Source organism: Falco cherrug, chromosome 1, assembly GCF_023634085.1.
Source record: "Falco cherrug isolate bFalChe1 chromosome 1, bFalChe1.pri, whole genome shotgun sequence".
NCBI lineage: Eukaryota > Metazoa > Chordata > Aves > Falconiformes > Falconidae > Falco > Falco cherrug.
The window spans coordinates 116,175,442-116,188,625 of record NC_073697.1 but is presented as its reverse complement, the minus strand read 5'-3'; the positions used below and the strand labels follow the sequence as shown (position 1 = coordinate 116,188,625).

The following is a 13,184-nucleotide window of genomic DNA, read 5'->3' as shown; positions in this document are numbered from 1 at the left end:
AAAAAGAAAGAAAAAGAAATGCATAGAATAATATTTGGAATACCACGGGGTGTTAGGGAAAACAGAGCCTATCCTGAGCTGCCAGGAGGAGCTCAGCCCCGCTGGGCAGCTGAAAAATGAAGTACTGGAGAGGCAGAGACGCACTGGGGAGAAAACCCACTCTCCTCATTTCATTCCTGTTTTCACTCCTGTCTTAGAGGTCACCAGTTTATTTAATTAGCCAAGTGGTGCCTCCCAGGACTGCAAGGCTGATCCTGCTCTCAAGTATCCCACAGGAGAAGAGTTTCAATGACATTCCCATGTTGCTGAAACCATGGTGTGTTGGTCCAAGTCCTTTGTTTCTCTCAAGGGCAGGACCACATTAAAGGACATCATCAAGGTTTCAGGAGCATCACCAACTGCATGGGCAAAAATATTGGGGGGGGGGGGGGGAGCGGAGAGTACAGGTCGAAAATGGGCATCACTGTCAGATATGTTAGATATGCCTGACATGGAGCAGTCCCTGGGGCAGTGCATACCAGAGCCCCCATCCCCACAGTTTTCCCACGTGAATAGGGCACGTTATTGTTCTGTACCCTGCGAGATCAACCACAGCAACAGTCCAAATGAGGCAACAGTCAAGACTTCCCTTAAAAATTCCCACTGCGCGCAAGGAGCTGGACTGTCCTTCAGCAGCAGATTCACTGCTCCGAGAGGGGTTTTGTCCCCAAAGTCCATCCTGACATACGCCAGAAGCAAGAGGAGAATCAAACCCTCCAATTTCCAGGAAAAAGCCAAAGCCCCTGACATGAAACAGTTACTCTCTCTGAACCAGGCATAAACCCCAAGGGACGATGTTACGCCCTGGCCCCAGAAGAGCTCGTCTTGCCCTGAGCTGGAGGCTGGACCACCTCTGCCTGGACATCCCTTTTTCCCTCACCTTTCCATTTGTTTTGTACCCTTGCTCATCTCGTGGTTTAAAAACAATATGTCCCCAAACAACCAAAATGCAGAAACAAAGTCTTGCTAAAATTATTTTCATGATTACTGTGTAAATAATAATCCAGTAAAATGAGTGATACCAATCTCCTTTAATGACTCATTCACCAGATTTCTGTCCTTGCCTTTCAGACCTCAGCATCAGCAGTGTAGTGTTTCGTCTTCTACCCATCAATTGATACTTAAATAATGCATAAAACTGTCTTATTAAATGCGTGTTGAATATTTATTTGGAAGCTCATCACAAGTTGAAAGATAACCTTCATTTCCAATTCCCTTTGGGATAATCAGCTAATTGGGTATCAGCAGAAGCTCAGCCTCTTCAGTCTGCTGCTAGTCAGCAGCAGAGCCCCTTCTAACAACGCCTTCAACACACACCAAGGGGTTCAGGCCTTCGTGCTGCTTTGCCCAACCCAAGCTGATCCACAAGATGGACATCAAAGGACACTAAAAGTGGTCACGGACACCCACTACTTCTTCAGTGTCATTGTGCTCTTGGATTTGGGCCAGACACAGGGAGGGAAGAGCCAACCACCTCCCGGAGATATCTGCTTAAACTGAGTCCTGGCAGCTGCGGCTTTCACACAGACCCCGGAGCTACAAGGGACCTCCTGGCTGCAGTGCAGCAAGACCTCAGGCTTGCTTCTTCCTAACAGACTTCGCATTAAAGCATCCTGCGATAAATTCAGTTCTTAGAATTACAGGGTCTGTGATACAGCCTGGACCATATCTGACTCCAACCTGAAGAGTTGTTTCCTGTTCCCCGCAATTAGGTGGTTGTTAATGACACCCGTTAGGTAACCACGCCACGAAGGCAGATGTTGAAGAACCCCCTCTCCCCTCTTTGAAAAAGCATACTGGCTCAGTTTCAGAGGGCTGCTCCAGACCCCCAGCATGTAACAGCTCGGTTTGGAAGGTTGTTGGAAAATTGTCATTTATTCAGCACTGCTGACTAATTTAATTTCTTCATAAAGAAGCATGACTGCATCAATGAACTAAGGAGAGGGAGGTATATTATATCAACCCAGTAAAAAAATACAAAGGACTGGTCAAATTAGGGGCCAGCCCAGACATACCTCATTGCTGGGAGCAGCACATTAACAGCCTGCTGGCAGCGCAGGAGCCACCAAACCCTCGTGCAGATGGGCAGCTGCCAGGGTCTGACATGTTTTGCGGTACAAGACCTGACAAATCAGCACATGGAAGAAATTTACCCATGCCCAGAGCTCATCGGGTCTTTGGCAGCTACTGCAACAAGCTGCACAGGGAGCAAACAGAAGCACTTGTGTGTAATACTGTCTTCCAGGCTTGTCAAATTCACTTGAAGAGGAAATTCAGTCAAACAATGTTGTATGGACGGCAAACACCTACTTATTTTCATATGCTTGATTATTGCAAGCTAACGTTGTTTCCCTCCTTCTCCCATCACTGTTTGCACTGAGGAGTACTCCGCCAGTACACAGTAAGGCATCCCACAGGATACAGGAATTGTGCTGCTCAGCATGAACCACTTCTACCTTTGCACTCAAGAATTATTTTCAGTCACCTCCCTCTTCTCCCTGAACACCTGCATCAGCTTCAGCTGGACATTTCTTACCTGAGATCAGCAAGGAAATGCAGAAAGAGCTTCAGAATCTCCTAACAAACGTAGCCTCAGATGTTCACCAGCTATGGGTCTCCTCCTGCACAGAAAGCAATAGCACACGTGAAAATCCCAGTGCGCATTCCCCAGACTTAGCAAGCTGTAAAGCACTGCACGGATTTTCAAGAATCTAAAGTAAAGTGACAAACTGGTTTGTGATTTAAAACTATTTGACAACCATGTCCTGTAAGAAAGATGTAATCTGTGGCATTTTTGTCCAAATTAAGTCTAACAATGACAAATGAGAGGCTTTACGCACTTATGGAATGAGACCCGAGCAGCGTGCAGAGCAGCCGAGGACTCAGCCTGCCCCGAAACCGAACCTCGTGGAATGATGGGGGGGGGGGGGGGGGGGGGATCAACACACAGGGTACCACCTGACCACAGACACAGCCTCGAGGGGAAAAGGAGACATGAAACAGAGAAAAATAGGCACTTTCAGGGCCAATACCTTCTTGCTTTAGGAGGTACCTTAGGAGGTGAGGAACCACATGGAGGGCTGGTCTCTGTCCGCAGGGAGCTGGGGCCCCTTCATCCACGTGGTGGCATCTACAATTAGGCAGCAGAGTCTGGCCCTGGTGAATGAGAAAAGATCCTTTTAGCCCTCATCAGGTAACTCTTACTCCACTCTCCACATTTCATTTCACAGCAGGATTCCCCCATCCCAACTCAAAAGGCAGTTTCTTTGCCCATCCACACATGACCGGCGGCAGAGACAGGGCTGCCAGTCACTGGGACCCAAACCAGGGTGATTCAGACAAAAGGAGAGGAGCTGCCTCCCTCCACACAGCAGCTCTTCCCTCCTCCTAGCCACAAGGACACAGGCATCCAGCAAGATGGATAAACTGTGCCACGGAGCCAAAGGTCACTTCTTGCCTCTCTGCATGGATGAATAAAGGCTCTCACTGGAACCTTAAATATTTTCACAATCAATCATCTATATATTAACATCTGACTCGTGTGGGCAACAGACCAACTATGTTTTTTCTGAGAAAGCCAACACAACATCTGGCCGTCTCCCATGAAAAAGCGATGAAGAAACACAAGCGTCTCCGAGGTGCCTCCGATACCCGAGTCAGGCTCCTCCATCCTGTTAATCCAGCCTCTCTGTTGCATCCACCGCCAGGAAAGCAGGAGTTCTCTGGGCTTGTTGGGACTCAGGCTGGAAGCGCTGCACACAACGAAGTCCTTAGTTTCCAGATGTTTTGAATTTTCTGTATATTTGGAAAAAAAATAAAATTACTCCTTAACACTGAGAATAGTTAGTGATATTGGATTTGGAGCAGGGGGGGGGGGGGGGGATTAGCCAAACTGAAATGCATGGCAGATCTTTCACCGGTGTTTTACACGTGCAGAGAGAATTAAAAAAATAGTGGCCATTATTATTTTTGGGGATAATTAATTCCTCCAACTAATTTTGCATGAAACTGGCTTTAGTTTTCATTCCCTCCTTCTTTGTTTTATTTTTTCAAGTCTTCCCTTCCTTCTTGGAGAAAAGGAGGGGAAATAAGAAATTAAATGCTTGTCCTTCCCCATACTTTACCTATTTTCAAACTGCTTTGTCAATCTATAATCAACCTTTTCTCCAGGCAGGCCCCAGGTAGCCTTCAACACGTTTTAAAAACTCGATGCCTATAGCGAGATTCCTAATTCCATACTTCCAACACCAAAGCCATGAGCTGGTTTCGAATAATGCTGAGCATGCAGCAGCTCCCAATAAATTTCACACCCCTGCAAAAGTTCTGTTGTCGGGAACTGTTTTCATCCTTTCATTTGCAGGTTGCCTTCATTACTTCCTTCCCTTGGGTCACAAAAAGGCTGCTAGTGGCATCTTCCATTTCCCAGGTGCAGCAGTATAAACTCAGAGTAACTCCACTAAACTTAATGTGCTTAATGTCGATACTCTGGATTTGTGTGGCTGCAAATGAGATCAGAATTTGTCCCAGCCACAGGAGCCAGAAGGAGGTCAAATGCTTTACATACATTACCTCCTCTTCAGCATGCTAATGATGTGCAATTTTCAAATGCTTTTCCCCAGACACTGCAGTTCCAGGAAAGGCACTAAAAGCACTCAAAGGATACAATGCAGACTTCACCACTGGAGCGGGTGCATGACCAGCGAAGCTACCAGCCTGACTGAGGCAAACCTTATTTTTGTGAATTGGGGCTGGAAAAGATTTGGCAGTATCCAAAAGATAGCAACGAATCCACCCTTGCTGATGCTGCTGTTATAGAATCATAGAACAGTGTGGGTCAGAAGGGATTCTTAAAGGTCCTCTTGTCCACTCCCCTGCCATGAGCAGGGACATCTTCCACTAAATCAGGTTGCTCAGAGCCCCATCCAACCTGGCCTTGGATGTTTCCAGGGATGGGGCACCCACCACCTCTCTGGGCTATCCCACTTGCTGACCACTAACATTTTTCCCTGCTCCTAGAAAATTCAGTGCCGGCCACTCCAGCAGGCAGAAGCCACGTTGGCCATGAGCACCTTCCTCCACCAGCCAAGGACCCGAGCATGGCGAGAGGTCTGTGATGGAGCACAGACCCCTTCCGGGCCCACTGCCACCCCAGGGCACTGGGACACAGCCCGCTCAGCACCCTGAAATCCCAACTGCTGCTCTGACTTCTGCTTTGCTTGAGGCGGACAAACGCCTCGCCTGACTTTCGGTTCAGCCATGTCCTGCCATCTGTTCATGGTTTTCCTGAGGTTACCTGTGCAGCTCCAGCATCTGAACGCAGGCTGAAGCACATGTGGCTTTAAGCTGGATGTTAATCAGAAACATGAAGTGCGTCAACCCAATGACTAATGTACAGAGTTCCAACTGAAATGAGCCAGAGTCCCGCAGATCCACTCTCCTTCCCTCCTGCAAGACTCTGGGGGCAAAGAGCTTTTTTAAAGGAAAACAAAGTCAGAGGCTTGGCCAGTGTAAAGCAGCCTGTTTATATTGGCAATGAAGTCTATTTGCTTCATCTTAAAATCTGGCCTAAAACCTGTAGACTACATTAAAAACAATATGAAAAATGTCAGAATACTACTCCATTTCGCTTTCTTACTAACAAACATAGCTTCAAGGCATGATTAAGGGTGCTCATCATTCCCATTGTAATTATGAGGTATTATTTGTAATACCATTTTAAATTTGCTTCTCAGTAATCCACTGAAGAAAATCTGATTTCAGTACACTTCATTATTATGTTTTTCGTGTCGGAATAATACAGAAATGCTTTGTTTTGACAGCGGAAAAGACCCAGTTTTCATGGGGCAAAAAGGATTGCAATGACTGCAAAAAAAAAGAGCAAGAAACAATGAAGTGTTTCAGAATTCATCAGGTCCAATATTAATTTCACAGTTTGCTCTTTTTAAAAAAGCACAGACGCTTTAGCAGACAAAAGCTGCCTCTCACCTCTGCTATTCTGAGCTTCCAGGACTTCACCAAAATGTGCAAGAAGTTTCTTCAGGTCAATTTTGGGACAGTTTTGCTTTGGCAGTGAATTGCAGAGCTCCAGATCTCCGAGGTCCAAAGCAAGTATGTTTTGAATTTTGCCATGTATCTGGCTTATTACATTCCTGATAAAGAGTCCCAAGATACTACTGTCAGTGAACTATGGAGTGTTCCTCAGGAGCAGCATAAACATCCGATAGCACATCCTTTACCCAGGCTATTCACCTCTTACACTGCAGGCTTGACAACATTCTGATAGGGTATCTGAAAAAAATAGTGGGTGACCATGAAATGAAAGGCAATCGTATCTACATTTACACAAGGAAGCGGCCTAAATTCTGGCCTATTCTAATAATAAATTTTCTTAATATTCTTTAAAACTTGGTTTTTTGATGTAATTGCCTATGAATATTTGCAGTATGCTATCATCCTTTAAAGCCACTGAATGTGTCTCACCCTCACTTGTTTATACGACTTTGCCAAACTTTAATGATTTGAGATGAGATTTTACAGGTGAAAAATCTGCCTCCAGCAATATTTTCTCTTTGACTTATATCTAAAATGACCTGCCCCTTTCTGGGATGAGGAGAGAAGCAAAAATAACATTCTTCAGCTAAGTTAAACAGTTCAAGCAACTTTTTCCTTAAAAAAATCCCTCACCGACCTTCCCACTTTGGAGCAGGCATGGTTTTTGTGGGATGTCCCTGCAATTGTCCTTGAGCAAGCATGGGGAATTTACAGGCTTTTTTAAAGTCAGAGTTTACACAAGCTCAGAAAAACCTACATTTGCAGAAACCTCAACCCGGCCAGGGCATGCGCCAGGCCGGAGCAGGATCGGAGCTGCCCTTTCCCCAGCTGCTCCGGTGACCAGAACGGGTCGGGCAGCTGGAGAGGGTGCTCGGGGTCTCCTGTTAGGAATCATTCTGTCTCATCTCGCTGTCTCTCAGTAGAGCTCAAAAACCCCTTTAGAGCCTGCTACCGCAGGATGCTGAACGGGAAACATTCAAGGTTTTTGTGAACGCTCCAAACGGCACCAAGATCAGGTGAGAGCAAAGTCAGTGCTGCACGTCGCCACTCAGACGTGTGGAGGAAAGGCGCTTAGCCCCTACCAACAAACCCGTTTCAAACTAACCTTCCTTATGGATTCTGATGGGAAAACCCAGGACGTGATCTCTGTTTGACTGGAACGGGACCCACCGCGCAGAGCTTCCAGGCTCAGCAGACAGATGCACCCAGGCACAGGTCTGCGAAAGTGATCCGTAACCCCCCTCTCCTGAGGGACCCACCTGAATCATTCAGGGGGTGGGGATGGGGTGGGGGGTGGGGATTAATAGCTTCAAGCCAGGCAAGGCTAGGCACCCCCTAAAAGTCAGCCCCCTTGATGGTATGGGGAGTTTGGCAGTAAGAAAGTCAGAGTGCCTGGCTCAGGACCATACAGCTCAGCACAGCCAAAAAGAACAGACCGACCCATTAAATCTTCTACAAACAGCACTGCAAGAGCCTTTATATTCTTTGAACCTTCGGCAACCTTGAGCAAGCATTCAATTCAGGCTGGTTTCTAGAAATGGCAAAATCGTGGGGCCTCTTTTCTGCTTTAAGATGGCAAGTTTCCTCCAACTGCACACACACTTTAAAGGACTTCTCACAGTATCTGAGACTGTGGTCACTAAAAATAAAGCAGCCAACAGGAGCTAGTGGACTGCAAATGCAAGCTGTTCTGGGTTGCAAGCAAAGGTACTGAAGCATTTTCCCTTTCTTCCTCTGCTTTCCTTCTGCTTTTTCTTTCCCCGATTCCCTCTTTTCTTAACCCATATCCCTTAAACTCAGTGCTGATAATTGTAATCACTCTAATATGTAGCCATCTGAGCAGCTCAGAAATGTCCATCTTGGGCCAGTCCCTCTCGTGGTGAGGAAGAATAAATATTAAAAGCATATGAACTGCTCCAGAATTTTAAACAAATATGGAGTCAAGTGAGGATTAATCATATTTCCACCGAAGGCTGGCTTTTGTTGGGGGTTTCTGAATCCACATTGGTCTTTAATCAAAGGAAGAAAATAATGATGGGGGGCGGCATTTGGAAGAGCTGATGGCGATGGGCTGGACTTTCTCCAGACTCTACTGTTCTGACCCGGGACCAGAATTGTGGTTAACATATCAGAGAGATGATTCCCTCTTTTGGCTCCTGTTTGCTGGCAAAATATCCAAGGATCGTAGAGGGTCAGCACAGAAATATGCTACACAGCAAGTGCCTTTTCCAGGGACAAATGGCACACAAAGAGGCAGGCTGCCTGTGCGGCAGGGTGAAAGGTGAGAGCGGTGAGTGAACTTCTTCCCCAGGGCAGAAGAAAGCTATTTTACAAGCAGCAGAGTGACGGCAGGCCTTGGGGAAAGCTGAGGAGTTCGCTAATGCTTGCAGTGGGTCAAAACTTTGAAGGTAAGTCAGGATGGGAATTAGAAAGCAGTGATTGCAATCCGAGTTTGTACTGCTCTGCACCTCAGGTACACGGGATGTTGGCTTTCCAGTCATGTACCAAATCAGAGATTACAATTTCTAATTAGCTTCCTTAGCAGTCCTTGAAGGACCATGAACTTACCTAACAAGACAGCCCACTTACGACACAGGCCAGAATGCTTTCAACATTGCAGATGTCCAGGGCTGGCTCCCTTTTCCTGTCTCCACATTGGCAGCTCTCGGCCCACCAAATGTAGGATAGGTGAGAGAGGTTTGACTAGAAATGTCAGCCCCGCAAGCGAATCTGGTCCATGATATAGCTGACTGCCTTTCAGGTGTGTGCACCAAGGCAGGGGAGCAGGCATCAATGGTATCTCACAGCAGCCGAGGCCAGGAGCAAGGTGCTGCACACCCGAGCACCCTCACCTCCCCCGGCACGTACCTCCACATGCCCCTGCCGCCAGCACCGGGGGCATCTAACCCAGCGCTGCAGCACGTGTAACAGCAAGAAGCAAGCCTGAATACAAACAAATGCTCTAATCTGAAGATCCGAAGCATAAGAAAATCTCTAGCCTAGGATGAGGACAAGGTGACCCACTCCAAGTACAAAGTGACCTGTTTTTTCCCCATTTCTGATGGTTCTGATCCTCCCAGTCCCCATGCAGCTGCACCGTGAAATCCATTTGAAACATCACAGAGCGACTGTGTATCGAACGAAAATAGACTCTTTACCCCCTCAGCACCTTCCCAGGCCAACAAAAGGCTCCCTCCTTTCTCTGCTACACCCATCTCACTGCCCTTCGGCTCGGCAGCTCAGGCACTTCATGGAAATCAAGCATGTATTCAATTCCCTTGGAAATCCAAATTGAGGTGCTTGAGTTTATTTTATTCTATTTTCTTAAGCCCAAATAGAAAAATAGGTTTATACATATAAATAAAAAAATAATAACCTGCCATTTAAATCCTGTTCAGGTAATTAGCTCAGTGCCCAGCTCTGTGCTAATGCGATCTCCTTTCTTTGTTTGTTCCTATTTATACTGCTCTTTAAAGTTCATTAAAATCACTGCTGCTATCTCGCACAGAACAACTGTTCAAAACATCAGTGTCACCCAGTCAGGAAATTTATGCTTTGAAGTTCCCTCCTTTGTTCATTTTCATCAACCTTTTTTCTCCTTTTCTTTTTTTCTTTCTCCCCCCATCCCCTTAATGACTAAAACAGTTTTGTGCTCTTCACAGTTATTCCAAAATCTGTTCCTCCTGACATGGAACCGATACATGATTCCTTGCTCATAACCCTTTTTCTCATTTTCATCATTTCTCTCCTTGCTTGCTTTGGCTCTCTGCGAAGTCCATCAAGCTTTGTTTTTATATCCTCATCGCTATATTTTATAGCCCAGTAAAACCTAGAAAGCTGCTTCAGAAAACACACATGCCAGCCCTTTGATGTGTGTGTTTGTGTGGCAGCTTGCTGGAACATGTCAGCACTCACACAGAGACAGAGCCCACCGACCCGCCGGCTGGGAGGCAGCCCTGCCAGACGGGCTGCAGGCAGCAGGCAGCACAGCAAAGGCAGGGACAATAACAAGGGAACAGGTGAATGCTTTCCACTCCAACCCCAATCAAGAGAAATTGCTTTTTTTGCCCCAGTCCTCCACATCACAGTGGATTGCTGCTGCTTTGCCAGTATTAGAAGCTCCGTGGGACAGAGGAGGACCTCCCCGAGGGGATCAGCCCTGGGGCCAGCATTGTGAAGATGCTCCTTGCCTTTGCTTTGAGCTGACTGCTCCTGCACGCTGCCAAAAAGCAAAAGGCTACAGCTAGAGACAGGGACCACTGCTCACTGACAAAGGACAGCCAGCGCAGGTCCTTGGCAATGGCAGCGTCAGGCCCAGGAGCAGGTGGAGGATGCTTGTAGAAATAATGGGGATTTGGCCGTGCACTTGCTTGGGGAAGGAAGAGGGGCCAGCTTCTCTTCCCTGTATCTGAAGAATTCTGTTGGACGGCTTTGCAGCAAAACACCTGTCTTGCCCAGGAGGCAATGTCCTGCCCCTCTCCCCCGCTTCTGCAGGGAGCAGTGGGTCAGTATCTCCAGTGGCACCTACAGATTGCCTCCACCAGAGTCAGGGAGAACCTTCGTAGCTGCCATCCATCCATCCTGACGGAGAGGAGGGGAGCCCATCAGCTACAAACCTCACCTCAGCTTGGAGCAGGGTCCCCCCGCGCCACGCCTGGGACAGAGACGTGCTGCCCCAAATGCAGACAAGTCAGGGGGTGCAGGCAAGAGCAGCACTGCAGGGGGCTGCCTGATCTAGGGTCCAAAAAGAGACTGGGTTTAATGAACAATAAAAAGCAAATTGTTTTCAGACTTGAGGTGTATCTGCCAGGTAACGCTGCCTCTCCTGGGTACACGCACAAAGCCCAGCTTGCAGAGGACTGGACTGGGAGGAGAAACACGGATTGATCCTGGATGCATCCATCAATAAAGTCCAGATCACGATCACCTGTTCTAACCAACAGCCCCACTCTCTTCTGCTGGTCTTCAACAGATTTTGGATTAGACATGGAAGCTTATAAAGACCAAATTACCTGTACGGTTATTCAGAAACAGATTTAGTTGCAAATACTTAAATTTCATTTTGAATAAGACAGTTGAAAATACTCTTCAAGCCGGATACAGGTTATATCACTGCATAATTTTGTACTTATGCCCTTTAGAAAGTGATATTTCCCTCTTACCCAGAAGAACTGGAGAAACTTATATGCTGAGAATGAGCAGAAGACCTCTGTCGGGAGCCAGAATAGTTTTTCAGCCTGCAGCAATTAACGAGTGCTGTAGACCATCACTTAATATGATACAACGAGCACTGCCAAATCGCAGGATTATATCTGGAGCTTTACTCTCAAGTCCCCTGTGCCTGGAAACATGTGATTTTAAGAAAATCTCAGCTTTAATTTTTTTTAAATGCTCTTCTAAATTTTACGGCTGCAGAGGAAAGCTCAAAAACATGAATAGTAAAGCTATCAAAAGCAGAACAAAGAGTTCAGTATTAATGTATTTATTTTTTTAACTTTTTCTTCTAAGCCGTCTCTTTAGCTGGGAGCCTGACTCACGGTATTTTGGCCACCAGCAGTTGGTAGCACTCAGTTTGTCATAGTAAATAATGAACACTCTGAGCAATCTCTCGGCAGCTTTAAACACAGTTCTGGCTCCCAGACACGAAGGGTCAGTCGATGGCTGGGACATGTTATCACCAATGTGTTAGCACCTTGCACAGAGGAGACACCACTCCATCTCTTCCAGGACTTTTGAAAGAGGAAAACACATTTTTTTGCTCCACTAAAAGATGAGTAATACTAGCTGTGTAATGAGATAGTAATACTATCTCATTTGGCTTAGCCAGACGTAGCAGAGTTAAGCAGGTCCTAGTTCCCCGGTTCAGCCCACAGCTCTTTCGGCTCATCCACCACCCAGGAATTTGAAGGGCAAATCTCCCTTACCAGCGAGCCAAGGAAACCCTGCCCAGCACCTGCAGAGCAGACACATACAGCGATGTCACGCTCAGCTCTCCCCACGGATCGCCATCGTCTTACTCTTCTGATGACAGCTCGGGAGCAGTAGAGAAATCTAATTTCTCAGCATCAGATTTACGGCTGAAGTGAGCCTATCTGACAAGGGAGGGCATTGTGCTTATTCAAGCTGATCAAGAACCTGAGAGCAATTTCTATGGAAAAAAGGTCCGTTTTAATAGACAGTTATTGAAAGCAAACTCACAAATTGTTTCAGGCTTCAGATGAACAAAACATGAGAAGGATTTGATTTTCAGCTGCTTCCCCTTTCTTCTTTCCCCAAACCCACACTGGTCTCAACAAGGATGTGGTGCCTAAACAGTCCCTAAGTACCCAGGAGGCTCTGCCCAGCCCGCTGTGCCCCTCATCTTCACACAACAGGGAAAGTTGGCAACAACCATCCACAGTTTGATCTAGCATGCATGCCCTCCAGGGAGCAGCAAGTGTCTCCAACATAATGCCCAATACAAACTCAATGCCATCTGCTCTGCCACTACTACAACACACCCCCACAGCAACGAGGAGGTAATAAACCACATCTCCAGGAGCCCACGTGGACCAGCACAGCTGGCAGCACCCATTCTACCAGCACCCACCCTACCAGCACTGGAGGCCACGGACATTCAGAAAACCCTACAGCACGTGGTATGTTAAGCTCAGAGCTTGCACCCAGTACAGCATACCAAGGGTTAACATCAGTGTGCAATAAATGCACTATCAATTTAGTCCAGTTTTTACACAGCTAATTTGCCTGCCTTTTCAAGATATTCTCCACCAGGGTCTTGAATATGAGCCTGAGGTAGGAGGTGGACAGAGATGGAGTGAATAAGCAGGGTTTTATGGGGCAAAGTGAAGGGCCGTGAGCAGGCACTGCTCTCCCAAAAACCCTGGAGATAAATTCTCATTGAAATGACTAAACCAGGCTTGACCTGCAATGGGATGGAAAAGTTTCTGCTCTGGTTATTGTCATCTTGGGTTTGATGTTACCTAAATGTTTACCTCTCTGGTTGGAAGCCCAACGTTCAGACTCTCCGATGGTGTGGGTGATGATGAACATACAGAGAATTTCCAGACAGCGCTGTAATCCTGGCCACAGTGCAG

The 13,184-nt window shown here is 46.9% G+C and overlaps 1 long non-coding RNA gene across 6 annotated transcripts in view; it reads right to left on the bottom strand.

Moving 5' to 3' along the window:
- LOC114017393 (uncharacterized) overlaps window positions 1-13,184 on the bottom strand; it is a 198,440-nt gene that overhangs the window by 67,720 nt on the left and 117,536 nt on the right. For 5 of the 6 annotated variants that reach the window (XR_008734254.1, XR_008734255.1, XR_008734257.1 and 2 more), the window contains exons 3-5: window positions 3,691-3,834; window positions 3,092-3,195; window positions 2,576-2,660 (exon numbers count right to left, since the gene is read on the bottom strand). This is a non-coding gene — a long non-coding RNA (uncharacterized LOC114017393). Of the gene's footprint in view, window positions 1-2,575; window positions 2,661-3,091; window positions 3,196-3,690; window positions 3,835-6,024; window positions 6,328-13,184 lie in introns of all 6 variants that reach the window. The other variant, XR_008734253.1, reaches the window with a different exon arrangement.